General features: G+C 36.3%; 1 long non-coding RNA gene across 1 annotated transcript in view; it reads right to left on the reverse strand.

The window, feature by feature from the left end:
• The window catches only part of LOC115897724, a 171,934-nt gene that overhangs the window by 121,054 nt on the left and 32,525 nt on the right, over window positions 1-18,355 (reverse strand). Inside the window, exon 2 of the long non-coding RNA XR_004057509.1 lies at window positions 16,894-17,026. This is a non-coding gene — a long non-coding RNA (uncharacterized LOC115897724). The remainder of the gene's footprint in view (window positions 1-16,893; window positions 17,027-18,355) is intronic.

Genomic DNA, 18,355 nt, shown 5'->3' on the forward strand with positions numbered 1-18,355 from the left:
TTGACTTCTTTAAACCGTTTACTTGAGATGTAAATTAATAATGCTAATTATATCTACCTCATAGGATATTAAGTGAGATAATATTTACAAATACCACTTAACACATGAATTCGCTTAGAGTATGGCATATAAATATAGCTGTGTTCATTTTGAAAAAGCATGGATAAACAGATTGAAACTTAAATCTTCATAATAAAATATTCATCTGTGTTATATTTTAAAATTTGGAGAACATATGCTGATTTTTAATGAATTATTTTCTAACAATTTTAAACCAAATTTCTTTTTCTGTTTGTGCCAAGTGATTTGCAAAGTAATGTTTCTTTATATCACATATCATATAAAAATAAGCAAATAGGGAACTCTAAACTATTTTTTCTCTTGTCCAGTTGAATTGTAAAGATTTCACATATGTCAGTCCATAAACTAATTGTCAAATAACTTGTATGCACATTCTTCTCTTAGCTTCATTTTCAGACAATGTACTAATTGTATTTTTGTAGCTGCCTGCTAATCTAATTTAATTGTTACAATATAATAGAATGTCATTTAATAAGTGCATTTTCAGCATCAGATTCAAATTGTGTTTGCATAAATTTTCAATAACATTAAGCTGTTTCATTTGTTCTGAAAGAATTTGAAAGCCTATTTTTATGCTCACTTTGTTTCGTTTCATGATGTAGTAACTTGGCAGAGATTGTAAAGCTCTTTTTCAAAATTTCACTGCATAAACACATCAAGGATTTGAGTAATTTTTATTGCCATAAAAATGATCCCAACAAAAATAACTTGTCTTTATCTTTCTTGCCATATTTTGTCTTTAAATTTCTAGTGATTTTGTAGAATTTCTGGCAAAATATTTTACTCTATGTTTTTATTAATGCAGATAACATCAACTGAATAACCTTATTAACATAATACAACATCTTACATCATCTTAAACCAGATCAATCTTATCACAAGATTCTTTCCATGTTTTTCATATTTTACCAATAATTTTAGTTTTAAGAATAATTTTAAACATTTGAAAAACGTAATCTTTATAAATATGAACGTTATGTAAGAATATAAAGCCTACAATACCACTGTCATAGAAAACATAGAAGCATCCAAAATTTAAAAGAAATGCTAAAACTATTTTAATACTATGTGTATTAGCCTTTATTTTCCAGAGAAACATAACTAGTAGAACGTATATACATAGACAGAGAAAGAGGTTTATTATAAAGAATTGGCCCAATTATAGAGACTGAGAAGTCCCTAGATCTGCATGGTAAGTCACTAAACTAGAGATTCAGGACAGCCAATGGTGTAGTTCTAGTCTGAAGTCTGACAGATTTGAGACCGAGGAAGAGCTGATGTTTCAGCTTAAGTCAGAGCATCAACTGATTGACCCAGGCCCACCCTCAAAAGGGAGAGCGATCTGCTTTATTCATTCTACCAATTTAAATGTTAATCCCATCCAAAAACACCCTCACAGACACACCAGAATAGTGTTTGGCCAAATATATGAGTATCCTGTGGCTTAGTCAAGTTGACACATAAAATTAACCATTGTACCATGTTATACAAAGAATTTGTTATAACATGACTTGCCAATCCTTAACAAAATCTTAAACTATAATTTCAGCCTCCACCTTTAGATATGCCTGAACTTGCCTAGCATTAAATTCATTGCAAAACTATACACAATGCTATGATAGCATTCTTCCTTTCTCAGCTTATAATTTTCGTATGCGAGGGTTTGAATATTTTTGATAACAGTACAGCATTACATTAAAGTACAATGACTTATGAAGAAGTCGTACATATATATGTTGAGATGACAGGACAAGATTTTTTTGATATATGCCAAAATGAGTTAACCTTCAAAATATTTAAATTAGAAGGTCTCTGATCTTTTAAATTCAACATATGATATCCTTCATATTTTGTGTTGCTCTATTTTATACATTTTTTTGGTTGTTGTTTTACTAAACTTTTACAGAATCTGAGCCCTCTTTGTACTAATCCCTAGCAGCCACTTTTTGCTCATATTTATGGGTCAAAGATCATCCCTGAGATAGTAGCCCTTTGAAAATCAACTCTGTAAAATTTTCTTTGAAATATCTACAAAATCATCTTGAAAGGAATACTTTCCCATAAAGTAATGAGAAACAAAGAATAGGCATATTCTAGATTCTGGGAGGAATTTATGCAATGTTCCATTGGCAATTTGGGATGAAGAATCAGTGCCTATTTGGGTTGCTCTTCTTTTTACCTATTTCTCATGCTCATTCCTGTAGTTGAGTTTCTGAGTGTTTGGTAAAACTATTGTGTCAAATCAACTGTCATATGGGAGCCCTCCCTTCCCATTAACTTTTTGGCTTTATACCCTATGCCAGCAAGGAAACTGCCTCAGGATGTGTGCATTTTGCAATTTTAATGTCCTTCAAAAGTGCATCAACAGAAGCAGTTTTTTTTGTTTGTTTGTTTGTTTTGTTTTGTTGCAGGTCCTTCCAGAAGAAGATTGTAAATAATATTCTTGTCTGCCCAGCACATTTTTAGCCTTTAACTTCTATCTGCAATCTGAGTGAAAATCAATAAGACCTCCAACCTAGATGGTCTCATTGCATTTTACTTAGAAACAAATCAGTTTGATATCTAAAACCAGTACAAAGATTAATCCTTGGATACCTTGCATGAATAGGTATGCAAAATTTCATATGTATGTACCTACAAACACATTTTCCTGGATAAAATGTTTGTGCCTTTCATCTGAGTCTTGGCAATGTTCTTCATCCCAAATAGATTGAAGCCACTGATTCATTAGGAGGTTCCATGTTTTATAAATTGCCTTCTGTGTTAGGGTTCTTCAGGAGATATATAGATTATATATATATACATATACACACCCACCCACATACATATACACACCCATATATATATATATATATATATATATATATATATATATATATATGCTTTCCTATTGATTCTGTTTTCTTGGAGAACCCTGACATATATACCATAAACACAGATAGATATATACACACACACATATACATATACATATGCATATATATGTATATATAGATACACACACACATATATACACACACACATACGTACACACACATATATGTATAAACATACACAGAGCGAGAGATTTTATGCAATTGGCTCATGTGATTATGGGGGCTAGCAAGTCTGAAATTCACAGGGCAGGGCAGGCTGTTAGGCTAGAAGTTCCAGCAAGAGTTGATGTTGCAGTCTTGCATCCAAAGGCAATCTGGAGGCGCAATTCCTTTTTCTTTGGGAAACTTTGGTCATTTTTCTTAAGGCCTTCAACTAATGGGATAAGGCCCACCCACATTATGGATGGTAAACTGCTTTACTTAGTCCACTTATTGAAACGATAATCACATTGAAGAAATGTCTTCATAGTAACATCTTAGACTGGTGTTTGACAAAAACATTGTATCCATAGCCTGGTCAAGTTAACAAAATTAAATATCATACTTTCTATATACCAGGGCACCCTTTGGGCACTCTCTTTTGATACTAGAGAGGCCTGAATCATAGTAAGCATTCAACAAATATTAGCTTTGTATTTATAATTCAATCTGTTCATCAGCATCAGATCAGAGAGCTGCCACCTACCATAACTAAGTCAAAAGTAGAATGGATTGCAATTTTTAACTAAGTACTTGTTGAAATCTTTTTATTTCTATGCAAGAAAGATATGATATATGCTGTATAACTGGTTTCCCAACATTCCTGGTTAACATCAATAAGGAGAGTCAAGTTAAGAGATGAGACACGAAAAACAAAGACAAGAGTAACAACAAAAACCTCATGCCTGTAGTGAAAAAGAGCAGTAAAAAGAAAAACTAAAAATCCAGAATTTAGAGGTAGATCATTGCCTTTCAAGTTACTGACTGATTTGCTTGCCAAAATGGGACAACATTGTAGAATCTTACAGACTCAATTTTCCAAAAGTTTATACTACCCAATTTTAAACTGGCTAATCACTGCTGTTTAACAATGTTTATTGTTCACTCTTTAGGAAAATAATTCTTAGAGTCAAAATGGAGGTTAGGCAGTATGGAGATTAGAGTTGAAATCTTTTTTCCTTCAGATGGAAACCTATTGACTTCAGAGGACCTGTCTCTGAGCCTGGAGGAAAATACCTGCTGTCACAACTATTATGGATAGCGGTACTTTATACTCAGAGATGATGTGCTGATGGAAACTTCTCACATAGAAGAATTGAACAATTGTTTATAGTTGAGAAGGGCCTCAAAGTTTATGATGCTTCAATCTCATCATTTAACAGATAAAATTATGAAGACCCAAGCAGACCCAGTGCCTTGCCATAATCACTCACCTATAAGAGCTATTTCAAACCTTACCCATGCTTTTCACACTTCCCATGGTTGCTCTTTACCATTCTCTGACTACTGAAAGATCATCTTTCAGCCTATTTCATCTTCCAAATTAACACCACTGTCTTCTTTCTAACCTCAATTTAGCTCCTTCTTAATCTCATTTTAAAAATCTCTTCTCCTTCAGGAGAAAACTCACCATTTACCTTGTCAAAACTAACCCCAATGTATGATCATTGTCTTTTCTTCTCTTTCCAAGACCTGGATCTTCAAAACGAAACTGGAGGACACCAGCACCCCAAACACCTTTTGTTCACTTAAAGTTCTCTTTTCTGGTTTCCACTGTGATCTTACTGCATCAGAATTACTGGAATGAGGCCCAGAATCTGTATTTTTACCCAAATGCTCGAGATAATTAGGCTTTCCAAAGTTTAAGGAACACTGCTCTTGAAAAATTCTGTCAATAATTGCCTCTTTCTTTAACAGATCCAGAAACTTCTTCTTAATGAGCTCTGTTATTTGGCTCACATTTCCTCAATATTATCTATAAATTTTATTCAGATGTCACTTATAACCACCCAAATAGGCATTAAAATGGCCTCTTCCTAGTCCATGTTCTTAGCCTCTCTTCAGCATGATAAAATAGTCATATCATATAGCGCTGAACTTCTGAAATTTCAGTTATGCACACCTGAACAAAAATAAAAAGAAAAAAATACAAAAGTAATCAGGTAATTTATGTGCTATTCCAGTCATTAAACATGTACTCCAAAATGAACACAAGATGGGAGACCTGAATGCCCCATCAGCTCAGTAGGTCTCTCATAGTGTGAGCTACTTACTCACTGAATACGAGTGCAGTTTTGAACACGTTGTCTTTCACATTCAACGTGGCCCCTACATAAAATTCAGCTGTGCCCTACAGGACTCAAAGGAAAGGGAGAAGGGAAGGTAAGAAAGGAGGAAAGAAGAGAAAAAAAAGAGGGAGAAAAGGAAAATCTATTTCAGTTTGGGGAAGGAAAAGAAAACTTGTGTTGAATTTTTATTTTAAGAAACAACTGTGTGTCAGTATGAAATCTGACCCCTTTCTAATAGATTTTGTAAAATAGTTTTGAATTTATACCATTTTTGACACACCATAAATTAAAATTTTAACTCAGGAATAAAATGGAAATTCACTAAAATTATTAACTATACTCCTTATTAAACAACTTCCTTAGCCTCAGCAATTATACTCTCACTTAAACCTTACTGTTCCTTCTTATGTCTGCCTCACTGGTTCCTTATGATAAAAGTAAAGGCATCTTTAGCTCCCCTCTTCCTCCTGCCTTTACTTTCTCTGGCTTGTTCCACTAATGAATTCTTATTGTAGAACCATCATTTAGTTTCTGACTTAAGTCCAGCCAAGGGAAGAATTCTTCCAGAAGCAAAACTCCATCATTGAAGTAGATTTGAAATTGTCATACTTCCTAGTAATATAATCAAGTGGTCCAGTCACCAATGTTAAGATACCGTGTTTCTCCCCCAAATTTCCTTGTACTAGATTCATTAATTTGGGACTTAGGGAAAAACTGCTGGTGCTTATGTCACTTAGAAGTCTCTGTTCTCTCTGTTCTCTCCTATATAGGCCCTATCCACAGGACTGAGTTTCTGCATTGACTTCTCACTCTTGTTGAGTGAGAGAGGCTGACTTGTTGGCCTATGCTGCTAAACACCATCAGCTTCTTTAAGTTTTATCAAATAGTGAAGCTGAGGAACTGACAAAGTGGGTAATGACAGGGACAGAAGTCTGGAAACAGGTCCAGTGGATCTGGGTGTACAGAATTATGGGAGATAAAACTAAAAGAAATGAAGGATGGAAAAACTTTAAAGAAACTCATTTTGCAAGAATTTAGCCTTTCAGGCACTTTTACTTTCATAACTACTATCCAATATTAGACTGAACTTTAATAGTAACTTTTACAATTTATGGTATGCTCTGACTTTTATTCAGAAAAGCACACACATTTTTGTGTTTGAAAATGTCAAAGAATCACTATGAAATTAGTTCTAATCGGATCCTTGCCATTAGTGAAGTGTGAATTCAGCAGCATTCAGAGGAAATGGCTTTAGGAACATAAAAGTTAATCTATCATGCTAAAAGATCATTGAAAACACTATTTTATAAGCCAAATTGATGGCAGCTATATTAACCAAAATACATTTGCAAAGGAAATTTTTAAGAACTATATCTTTATTTCCATTAGATGAAAGTATGTGCATGTCTCCACTCATATATAAGCAGTTAAAATTATAGGATATTTTATAGTTGGAAAGGACTTAATTATGAAGTCCAACGCTTTCGTTTTATAGATGAAGGTACTGAGGCCTAGCAAAAGCAGACTAAATAACACATCTAATACCTAGTTAGTGGCAATCCCAACTCCAAGCTCTTTTCCAGTGCTATTTCATTTCTACAACAATCTATTGAACACCTTCTCTGTGTACTGGATCAATGATAAATGGAAAGACCCAGTCTCAGCCTTGGGTTGTCACACTTCCCTTAATATTTAAGTGAGCCAGCTTTCCTATTCTGTATATGTTTAAAAACATAGCCTTCTTTCTCACTTGTTGACTTCTCCGGAGAGTCATGGTTTTCCTACTGGCCTTTTGCTCCACTTTCCTTGATATATTCTTACAATGTTTCATTTTTTGTGACCAAGTTACCCTAAAAGGGAATACAAATAATTTATCTCAGATTTCCCAAAGTACCCAGAAATATAAGATCTTCTTCATATTTAACTGAGTTTTCTAAAAATAATAATAACAATAATGGTATAGTGAATGGACATTAAATCAGAGCTGTAGCCTTTAGGATTTTTGGTTGTATGTGGTAGAAAAATAAATCTCTAACTACACAAAATCATTCATTCAACAAACAGTTATTGGTCCAAGAACTGGGAAATTCACAGTGAAGAAAATACTCAGAAACATCTGCTGTCACACAGTTGCATTTTTCTTTGGGGAGATAGATAATAAACAAGTCAATAAATACAAATATGTAGTGATCACAGAAAGGCACAAGATATAGTTTATCTTTTAGTTAGGGGAGTAAAGGAAAACTTCATGGAGAAGGTGCATTTAAAGAGAAATTTGAAGAAATTGTAGAAGTAAGTTATATAGACATTTGAAAGATGGGAGTTCTAAGCAGAGGAAACAGCACTGTCTCAGAACATGCTGGAAAAGTGTTGACTGGATTAAGCCTAGACTACTTTTAAACTAATTGCTATGTAGAGTATTATGAGATTACCTGATGGTTTAGACTAATTTGCTATCACTGTTGGAGAAGGAAAGAAGGTTCATCTCATCTAAACCAAATGGTTGCCACATAATCAGGGAAGAGGGGAAGGGATATTGTAATGATAGACACAATGTCCAATACAAAGGCATGGAAAGGTCATGGGAAAGATGGCTGAATAGGAACAGCTCCAGTCTGCAGCTCCCAGCGAGATCAAAGCAGAGGGTGGATGATATCTGTATTTCCAACTGAGGTACCCAGTTCATCTCACTGGGACTGGTTAGACAGTGGGTACCACCCACAAAGGACGAGCAAGAAGCAGGGTAGGGAGTCATCTCACCGGGGAAGCACAAGGAGTCGAGGAACTCCCTCCCCTAGCCAAGGGAAGCCATGAGGGACTGCGCCATGAGGAACAGTGCATTGTGGCCCAGATACCATGCTTTTCCCACAGTCTTCACAAGCCACACACCAGGAGATTCCCTTGGGTGCCTATACAACCAGGGCCCTGGGTTTCAAGCACAAAACTGAGTGGCCATTGGGCAGACACTGAGCTAGCTGCAGGAGTTTTTTTCATACTCCAGTGGTGTCTGAAATGCCAGTGAGACAAAACCATTCACTTGCCTGGAAGAGGGGCTGAAGCCAGGGAGCCCAGTGGTCTAGTTCAGCAGATCCTACCCACATGTAGCCCAGCAAGCTAAGATCCACTGGCTTGAAATTCTCACTGCCAGCCCAGCAGTCTGAAGGCAACCTGGGATGCTCGAGTTTGGTGCAGGGAGGGGCATCCACCATTACTGAGGCTTGAGTAGGCAGTTTTCCCCTTATACTGTAAACAAAGCCGTCAGGAATTTCAAACAGGGCAGAGGCCACCACAGTTCGGCAAAGCCAGACTGCCTGTCTAGATTCCTCCTCTCCAGGCAGGGCATCTCTGAAAACAAGGCAGCAGACTGAGTCAGGGACTTATAGATAAAACTCCCATCTTCCTGGGACAGAGCACCTGGGGGAAGGGGTGGCTTTGGGTGCAGCTTCAGCAGACTTAAATGTTCCTGCCTGCTGACTCTGAAGAGAGCAGCAAATCTCCCAGCACAGCCTCCAGCTCTGCTAAGGGACAGACTGCCTCCTCAAGTTGGTCCCTGAACCCCATGCCTCCTGCCTGGGAGATGCCTCCCAGCAGGGGTCGACAGACCCCTCAGACAGGAGAGCTCTGGCTGGCATCTGGCGGGTGCCCCTCTGGGACGAAGCTTCCAGAGGAAGGAACAGGAAGCAATCTTTGCTGTTTTGCAGCCTCCACTGGTGATACCCAGGCAAACAGGGTCTGGAGTGGACCTTCAGCAAATTCTAGCAGACCTGCAGCAGAGGAGTCTGACTGCTAGAAGGAAAACTAACAAACAGAAAGGAATAGCATCAACATCAACAAAAAAGAACATCCACCCAGAAACCCCATCCAAAGGTCATGAACATCAAAGACGAAAGGTAGATAAATCCACAAAGATGCGGAAAAACCAGCGGAAAAAGGCTGAAAACTCCAAAAACCAGACTGCCTCTTATCCAAAGGATCACAACTCCTCACCACAAGGGAACAAACTGGACAGGGAATGAGTTTGACAAATTCACAGAAGTAGGTTTCAGAAGGTGGGTAACAACAAACTCCTCTAAGCTAAAGAAGCATATTTTCACCCAATGAAAGGAAGCTAAGAACCTTGATAAAAGGTTAGAGGAATTGATAACTAGAATAATCAGTTTTGAGAAGAACACAAGTTATCTGATAGAGCTGAAAAACACAGCACGAGAACTTCGTGAAGCACACACAAGTATCAATAGCCAAATTGATCAAGTGGAAAAATGGATATCAGAGATTGAAGAACAATTTAATGAAATAAAGTGTGAAGACAAGCTTGGAGAAAAAAGAATAAAAAGGGACGAACAAAGCAACCAAAAAAATATGGGACTACGTGAAAAAACCAAGCCTATGTTTGATTGGTGTACCTGAAAGTGATGGGGAGAATAGAACCAAGTTGGAAAACACTCTTCAGGATATTATCCAGGAGGACTTCCCCAACCTAGCAAGACAGGCCAACATTCAAAATCAGGAAATACAGAGGACACCACAAAAATAATCCTTGAGAAGAGCAACCCAAACACACATAATCGTCAGATACACCAAGGTTGAAATGAAGGAAAAAATGTTAAGGGCAGTCAGAGAGAAAGGTCAGGTTACCCACAAAGGGAAGACCATCAGACTAACAGTGGATCTCTCTGGAGAAACCCTATAAGCTAGATGAGAGTAGGGGCCTATATTCAGCCCTCTTACGAAGAGAATTTTCAACCCAGAATTTAATATCCACCCAAACTAAGCTTCATAAGCAAAGGAGAAATAAAATCCTTTACAGTCAAGCAAATGCTGAGAGATTTTTGTCACCATCAGGCCTGCCTTACAAGAGCTCCTGAAGGAAGCACTAAATATGGAAAGGAAAAACCAGCACCAGTCACTGCAAAAACATACCAAATTGTAAAGACCATTGACGCCATGAAGAAACTGCATCAAATAGTGGGCAAAATAACCAGCTAGCATCATAACAACAGGATTAAATTCACAAATAACAATATGAACCTTAAATATAAATGGGCTAAATGCCCCAGTTAAAAGATACAGACTGACAAATTGCATAGTCAGGACCCATCAGTGTGTTGTATTCAGGAGACCCATCTCCTGTGCAAAGACACAAATAGGCACAAAATAAAGGGATGGAGGAAGATCTACCAAGCAAATAGAAAGTGAAAAAAAAAAAAAAAGCAGAGATTGCAATCCTAGTGTCTGATAAAATATACTTTAAAACAACAAAGATCAAAAAAAGACAAAGAAAGGTATTACAAAAGGGTAAAGGGATCAACACAACAAGAAGAGCTAACTGTCCTAAATATATATGCACCCAATACAGAAACACCCAGATTCATAAAGCAATTTCTTAGAGACCTACAAAGAGACTTGGACTCCCACACAGTAATAGTGGGAGACTGTAACACCCCAATGTCAATATTAGACAGATCAATGAGACAAAAAATTAACAAAGATATTCAGGACTTGAGCTCAGCTCTGGACCAAGCAGACCTAATAGACATTTATAGAACTTTCCATCCCAAATCTACAGAATATACTTTCTTCTCAGTACCACGTCAGACTTATTCTAAAATTGACCACATGATTGGAAGTAAAACACTCCTCAGAAAATGCAAAAGAATGGAAATCATAATAAGCAGTCTATCAGACCACAATGCAATCAAATTAGAACTCAGGATTAATAAACTCACTCAAAACTACACAACTACGTGGAAACTGAACAACCTACTACTGAATGACTACTGGGTAAATAACGAAATTAAGGCAGAAAGAAATAAGTTCTTTGAAACCAATGAGAACAAAGATGCAAATACCAGAATCTCTGTGACACAGCTAAAGCAATGTTTAGAGGTAAATCTATAGCACTAAATGCCCACAGAAGAAAGCTGGAAAGATCTTTGAAACCAATGAGAACAAAGACCCAACATACCAGAATCTCTGAGACAGAACTAAAGAAATGTTTAGATTTATAGCACTAAATGTCCACAGGGGAAAGCAGGAAAGATCTAAAATTGACACCATAACATCACAATGAAAAGAACTAGAGAAGCAAGAGCAAACAAATTCAAAAGCTAGCAGAAGACAAGAAATAACCAAGATCAGAGAAGAACTGAAGGAGCTACAGACACAAAAAATACCCTTGAAAAAAATCAATGAATTCAGGAGCTGGTTTTTTGAAAAAAATCAGCAAAATAGATAGACCGCTTGCCAGACTAAGAAAAAAGAAAAGAGAGAAGAATCAAATACACACAATAAAAAATGATGAAGGGGATATCACCACTGATCCCACAGAAATAAAAACTACCATCATGGAATACTACAAACAACCCTACACAAATAAATTTAAAAAACCTAGAAGAAACGGATAAATTCCTGGACACATACATCCTCCCAAGACTAAACCAGGAAGAAGTCGAATCCCTGAACAGATCAATAACAAGTTCTGAAATTGAGGCAGTAATTAATAGCCAACCAACCAAAAAAAAAGCCCAGAACCAGAGAGATTCACAGCCAAATTCTACCAGAGGTACAAAAAGGAACTGATACCATTCCTTCTGAAACTATTCCAAACAATAGAAAAAGAGGCACTCCTCCCTAACTCATTGTATGAAGCCAGCATCATCGTGATACCAAAATCTGGCAGAGATACAACAAAAAAAGAAAATTTCAGGCCAATATCCCTGATGAACATCAATGTGAAGATTCTCAATAAAATACTGGCAAACAGAATCCAGCAGCACATCAAAAAACTTATCCATTGCAATCAAGTCAGCTTCATCCATGGGATGCAAGGCTGGTTCAATATATGCAAATAAATGAGTGTAATCCATCACATAAACAGAACCAATGACAAAAACCACATGGTTATCTCAATAGATGTAGAAAAGGTCTTCCATAAAATTCAACACACCCTCATTCTAAAAACTCTCAATAAACTTGGTATCGATGGAACGTATCTTAAAATAATAAGGCTATTTATGACAAATCCACAGCCAATATCATACTGAATAGGAAAAAACTGGAAAGATACTCTTTGAAAACCAGTACAAGACAAGGATGTCCTCTCTCACCACTCCTATTCAACACAGTATTGAAAGTTCTGGCCAGGGCAAACAGGCAGGAGAAAGCAATAAAGGATATTCAGATAGGAAGAGAGGAAGTTAAATTGTCTCTGTTTGCAGATGACATGACTATATATTTAGAAAACCCCATCATCTCAGCCCAAAATCTCCTTAAGCTGATAAGCAACTTCAGCAAAGTCTCAGGATACAAAATCAATGTGCAAAAATCACAAGCATTCCTATACGCCAATAATAGACAAACAGAGAGACAAATCATGGGTGAACTCTCATTCACAATTGCTGTAAAGAGTATAAAATACCAAGGAATACAACTTGAAGGACATCTTCAAGAAGCAGTATAAACCACTGCTTAAGAAGATAAGAGAGAACACAAACAAATGGAAAAACATTCCATGCTCACGGATAGGGAGAATCGATATCGTGAAACTGGCCATACTGCCCAAAGTAATTTATAGATTCAATGCTATCCCCATCAAGCTACCATTGACTTTTTTCACAGAATTAGAAAAAAAAAACTACTTTAAATTTCATATGGAACCAAAAAAGAGCCCATATAGCCAAGACAATCCTAAGCAAAAATAACAAAGCTGGAGGCATCATGCTACCTCACTTCAAACTATACTACAAGGCTACAGTAACCAAAACAGTAGGGTACCAGTACCAAAACAGATACATAGACCAATGGAACAGAACAGAGGCCTCAGAAATAATGCCACACATCTACAACCATCTGATCTTTGACAACCCTGACACAAACAAGCAATGGGAAAAAGATTCGCTATTTAATAAATAGTGTTGAGAAAACTGGCTAGCCATATGCAGAAAACTGCAACTGGACCCCTTCCTTCCACCTTACACAGTAATTAACTCAAGATGGATTAAAGACTTAAACATAAAACTTAAAACCATAAAATCCCCCCTAGAAGAAAACCTAGGCAATACAATTCAAGACATAGGCATGGACAAAGACTTCATGACCGAAACAACAAAAGCAATGGCAACAAAAGCCAAAATTGACAAATGGGCTCTAATTACACTAAAGAGTTTCGGTGCAGCAAAAGAAACTATCATCAGAGTGAACAGGCAACCTACAGAATGGGGGAAAATTTTTACAATCTGTCCATCTGACAAAGGGCTAATATCCAGAATCTACAAAGAACTTAAATGAATTTACAAGAAAAAAACAACCAACCTCATCAAAAAGCATGCAAAGGGTATGAGCAAACACTTCTCAAAAGAAGATATTTATGCAGCCAACAAACATATGAAAAAAAAAAATTCATCATCACTGATCATTAGAGAAATGCAGACCAAAACCACAATGAGATACCATCTCATGCCAGTTAGAATGGTGATTATTAAAAAGTCAGGAAATAACAGATGCTGGAGAGGATGTGGAGAAATAGAAATGCTATTACACTGTTGGTGGGAGTGTAAATTAGTTCAACCATTGTGGAAGACAGTGTGGTGATTCCACAAGGATCTAGATCCAGAAATACCATCTGACCTAGCAATCACATTACTGGGTATATATCCAAAGGATTATAAATCATTCTACTATAAAGACACATGCACACATATGTTTATTGCAGCACTGTTCACAATAGTAAACACTTGGAACCAACCCAAATGATCATCAGTGATAGACTGGATAATTAAAATGTGGCACATATACACCATGGAATACTAAGCAGTCATACAAAATAATGAGTTCATGTCCTTTGCAGGGACATGGATGGAGCTGGAAACCATCATTCTCAGCAAACTAACACAGGAACAGAAAACCAAACACTGCATGCTCTCACTTATAAGTGGAAGCTGAAAAATGAGAACACATGAACACAGGGAAGGGAATATCACACACCAGGGTCCTGTCAGGAGGTGGGGTGTAGGGGAGGGATAGCACTAGGAGAAATACCTAATGTAAATGATGGGTTGATTGGTGCAACAAACCACCATAGCACATGCTTACCTATTTAACAACCTGCACGTTCTGCACATGTATCCTAGAACTTAATGCATAATTTAAAAAATAAATGCATGGAAAAATGGAAAAGCAAATGACTTAAAATTAAATACTGGATGCAATTTTTTTTTTTTTTTTTTTTTTTTTTTTTTTTTTTTGTGATAGAGGGTCTCACTCTATCACCCAGCCTGGGGTGCAGTGACACAATTTCAATGATCTTTTAGTATGATAGATTAACTTTTATGTTTCTTACTGCAGTCTCTATCACCTGGGCTCAACTGATCGTCCCACCTCAGTCTCCAGAGTAGCTGGGACTACAGGTTTGTGCCATGACACCCGGCCAATTTTTTTTGCATTTTTTTGTAGAGATGTGGTTTTGCCATGTTGCCCAGGCTGGTCTCAAACTCCTGGACTCAAGCAAACCTTCTACCTTGGCCTCCCAAAATATTGGGATTACAGGTGTGAGCCACTGCACCCAACCTGGATGCAACTATTCTCACAAGCTTTTGGCAATTCCTGTCTGGGAAATCTTCACTGACTGGTTATACTATGAAGATTCCCCAACCGAAAAGTATTTCCACATTGCATGACTTTCTGTTCCTTAAAACCTTTTTCAAATTTGTTTCTCATTCTAATTTGCAGACTCCTTAAACCACTTTATCCCATGTTGCCACCAGAAAGTAAAAATTCACATCACTTGTCACTTGATTGTACAGAGGAACGAAATTCAAGTCAGTTGTGCATATATACAAATTCATTAAGGTGGCCCATTAAATGAATAACTGTTCACTCCAGGTTTGAACCTTTTAACTGGATGGAAGAACTTACAGAGTTTTTGAAACTTTTGCTGTTTTTCCTTAAATATGTATCAGTTTTCATTCTTCCTCTATGAACCTCTGAGACAAGGAAGTATAATGAGTTTTTCTTTTCCTCTTTTTTTTTTTTTTTTTTTTTTTTTTTTTTTTTTTTTTTTTTGAGACAGGGTCTCACTCTGTCACCCAGGCTGGAGTACAGTGGCACAAACATAGCTTACTGCAGCCTCAACCTCAACCTCTTGGGCTCAAGTGATTTCCATACCTCAGCCTCCCAAGTAGCTGAGACTACAGGCATGTAACACTATGCCCAGCTAATTTTTTTTTTTTTTTTTTTTGAGAGGTGAAATCTCACTATGTTGTGCAGGCTGGACTTGAACTGAGCTCTTCCTCTGCCTTCTAAACTGCTGGGATTACAATCGTGAACCACAGTGCCTGGCTAGAACTATACAAATTTTTTAAAGCAGATATGAATTGTCTTAGAAAACAGGAGCAGCAAGAGAGCCAGAATTATATATAATTATCTGAAATATTTTTGTTTTAAACAGACGTTTTCTCTGTCCTACAATAATTATTCCATGATTTGAGAACTTTAAAGAAGTTCTCAATATTACAGCATACAGACAGAATGCTGTAATAGCTAAGTAGAATGGGCACCTAATTCTGCCAAACATGGCTACAGAACAGTATTATGTTTATCTATAGATAATGCTGAAGCCACTGAAAGCTTCTAAGACACAAAATTATATTTTAGAATAACTCTAAAAGTTATAGATGAGCAGTTAGGAGGATGATGAATAAAACTAGATGCCATGTTGTCAATTTGAAAGCTATATCTATAGCCTACTATAAGAGAATAAGAAAATGGCCCAAAGCATTGAAAGAATGGCTAGAAAGTGGCTCCCATTTAAACACATATAATTATCAAGTTGAATTATTATGGTCCTTTTCTAATATTTCCTATAAAACAAACCATAGCAATATGGGGTGACATCTTTGGAAGCATAAAGGTTGAGTGAACAACCTGCTATTTTTGCCACATTCTTTTGCATTTTGTTATTTTGCCAATATCTTTTTCTCTTTTCCCATTAACATCACTTGAATTTTGCTTTGAAGGAAGTGGTCTTCTCCCATTAGGTCCAGTCTAGTTAGGAGATCAATCAAGAGGATTTGCTTCCCTTCATGTTCTTCAATTTAGATCAATAAGATATGTTTTATCTGAAATTTGTGACAGAGCAAGGAGTAAACAAGAAAGAAAAAGAAGACTGAGAGGGTTTGGACCTGTTTTATCCCATCAGCAGTACCTGATGAGATTCTTTTTTGTTGCTACCAGGATTCCAAAAGCTGCCCTGAGTTTTATTTTTTAGGTTTTTCTGGTTTCTTTTTAAGTAAGCTATCCTCGTATCTTCTTATATCCTCCAAAAAAATTATTATTTTTTCCTACATTGGCTAGGTGAGCTTCTGTTCCTTATAACAAAAGCAACTTAAATAATACAAAAGTATCATAAAAAATGAGCCAAGACATAACAGGATGAAAACCAGACCTCTTAATAATCAACCTAGAGGCTTTTCTACCATGTCATGATACTTCTAAATATTGAACAAGAGAAAATGTTCTTCAAACATGAGAAACATAATGTCTAATGGAAATGTGTTCTTCAACACTGTAATAATATAAAGAAGGATATATTAGCAGGTTTAGATCCCATACAATATTGGTAAAGAACAAATTTGATGTTACATATGCTAGGACTTTATGTTAGTATGACCTACCTTAGCCAGGTATGGAAATTATATGAAAATCCTGAACAAATCTAATGCAGTTGTGGGGGTCTAGTAGTGATGGGTCATATGTCAAGTTCTTGGGCGTCAAAACAGTCTGGGAATTACTGAGCTCTCACTGTTGCTGAAAAAAAAATCTATTTTGTGGTTTGTGCATGAATTAAAGAATCTTCAGTCAAGACATTAAATTGGAGCTTTTGCAAATAATAAAAAGCCTAGTTAGTTAAAATGTAAAATCATCTTCCAGATTCACTGAGTGTGCAAGAATAAAATTTAATGGAACCAGCAAGCTTCTTTCTGCTTGGTTTGTTTGCCCTCAAGTTTAAGCGATGATCAGACTCTTCAGATTGCACCTTGATCTCTCTGGCTTCTGGAAGTGAAGGAATTCTTTAATTTATTTTTGCTAAGTAGGAAGCATTGCTTCGTCCACAGTAAAAATCAAGCAGAAATGTGTAATACGGAAGCTATTTAGAAAGAAGAAAGATGAATTCAAAGAGAAACAAACCAACAGACTGAAAAATCCTGAATGCTGACACATATCAGTGGTGAAAACATTGGTAGATTGCCAGAAAATATTTTTGCAGAAGATATTCAAATTTAGAAGAGCTAACTTTAGAACGAGGAAAGGCAGTTAACTAGAGAAAAAAAGCAAAAACAAAAGTGAATTAAAAAAATGGAGTTAATTTTAAGAGGAGACATTGATAGTCCTTTGGTTTTAATGACAAAAAATACCAAAAAAAGTTTAAATATTTTTATTTGCTGAAGAATTACTGAAAATGAAAATCCATTGTAACTAAGCAACAACACTATGATTTCCCTGATTTAGTATGCTGTCATATAATCAACAAGAGAAAATAAGAATATTGTAAATAAAGTGAAATTTTACTGACCCTGGCCAAACAGATCTGAAAACTATACGCCACATCCTCCATTGATCCATTCTCCAAAGTTCCACTGATGGAGGAAAGACACTAACAGTCTTAGCTGAAAACTGCTTATCTTCACAATTCAGGATGGCAGGACAGCAGATCAATATGTCTAGATGTGTTCCTTAAGTATGCAATTAATTTATTTGAGATATTTTTCATTAGTTGAGTTACAGAATAAATAATTTGACAAGGAGGTTTTGAATTAATTGTGAAACACCTGTAACAGAAGAGAGCACTAAAAAGCAATGGAGTAATCTAACAGGCCAAAAAAGAGAAGACAAATGAACCTTCCTTGATGATCAAATAAAAAAAAATTTGAATTCCTATATATTGAGTTATTGTGCTCATAGATAACATTATTTTACTTTTTGCTTATCTGGATGACAATCTGTGCAGCAGAGGTACAATGGTATGTTATAAATATATCTTGTCAGTCTTCTAAATTTCCTTTTAAAAAAACATTACTTTTATGAGCTATGGAAAGTTACTTTAATAACTAAACTACATAAAAGATAATAGATATA

The sequence above is a fragment of the Rhinopithecus roxellana genome, chromosome 5 (genome assembly GCF_007565055.1).
Source record: "Rhinopithecus roxellana isolate Shanxi Qingling chromosome 5, ASM756505v1, whole genome shotgun sequence".
Taxonomy (NCBI): domain Eukaryota; kingdom Metazoa; phylum Chordata; class Mammalia; order Primates; family Cercopithecidae; genus Rhinopithecus; species Rhinopithecus roxellana.